Source organism: Atta cephalotes (genome assembly GCF_000143395.1).
Source record: "Atta cephalotes unplaced genomic scaffold scaffold00001, whole genome shotgun sequence".
Lineage (NCBI taxonomy): Eukaryota > Metazoa > Arthropoda > Insecta > Hymenoptera > Formicidae > Atta > Atta cephalotes.
Window position 1 is genome coordinate 8,975,996 of NW_012130065.1, and position 1,059 is coordinate 8,977,054.

The window sequence follows — 1,059 nt, forward strand, 5'->3', positions numbered from 1 at the left end:
TCTCTTCTCTCTCTTTCTCTCTTCTTCTTCTTCTCTCTCTCTCTCTCTCTCTCTCTCTCTCTCTCTCTCTTTGTTCCTCTTCTTCCCTCCTTCGCGTGCGTATGATATCGCGGGTTTCGACTTCTTCGAGGAACGTCCGATTGTCGTGGTATAGCGACGCGACGGTGAGATAAGACCATTGCTGTTGGTCGTGCGCGTCGGAGTCGGTAATAGATAGGCGTGCGATGCGCTACACTGCGGTCATTATTACGTGAGGAGGAGAAACTGTCCAATCGTTCCCCGCTGATCCCTTAAACACGACCGACGTTTTTTTTCATAAGGACTCTTCCATTCGTCATACCCCGTGCAATTCTCAATCGTGATGCTATCCAACTATTAATTCACGATGCCATATATGATCATATGAAGAAATTGTTTCTACTAGAAAGCATACATAATTGCAATTGACAATTTGATCCTGACGTTCCACGGAGTAAGAAGATTAAACAAGAAGATACCGCGTGAAGAAAAAAAGAAGAAAAACGAACGTTGGTGAAGAACGAGCGGAGTGAAGAGCCCGTGAGAGTTATTTAAATCCGCTCCTCGTCACGTCTGAGGAGCTTGTCGTTACTGCGAGAAATTAGTAAGTAACATGTTATTCACTCAAAGTTTTTTATCGTTCATTGACATTCCGCGCGTGGATGATTTAAATCTGCAAATTCCGTGGTAATAATAATGTCCGGTTCCAATATGTACTTTCTATTAATTTTGAATTTAAGTTCAATAATTAATTAATAATTAATTTAAGAAAGTTTCCTAGCATGTTTTCTTGTTTAATTGAATACAGAGTTTTATTTAAAATTATTATATAAGGTAACTTGATTTTTCTTTTATTGTTTTATTTATTTCTTAATTACTTTTTAGATACGTTTAGTAGAATAGAATAGTTTAGAAGAATAGTTTAATATTAGACTCATGGCAAACTTATCTTAAATCACTTGGCAAATAATTATTAGTTTGAATTGCGCTCTTCTCTCTCTCTCTTTNCTCTCTCTCTCTCTCTCTCTCTCTCTCTCTCTC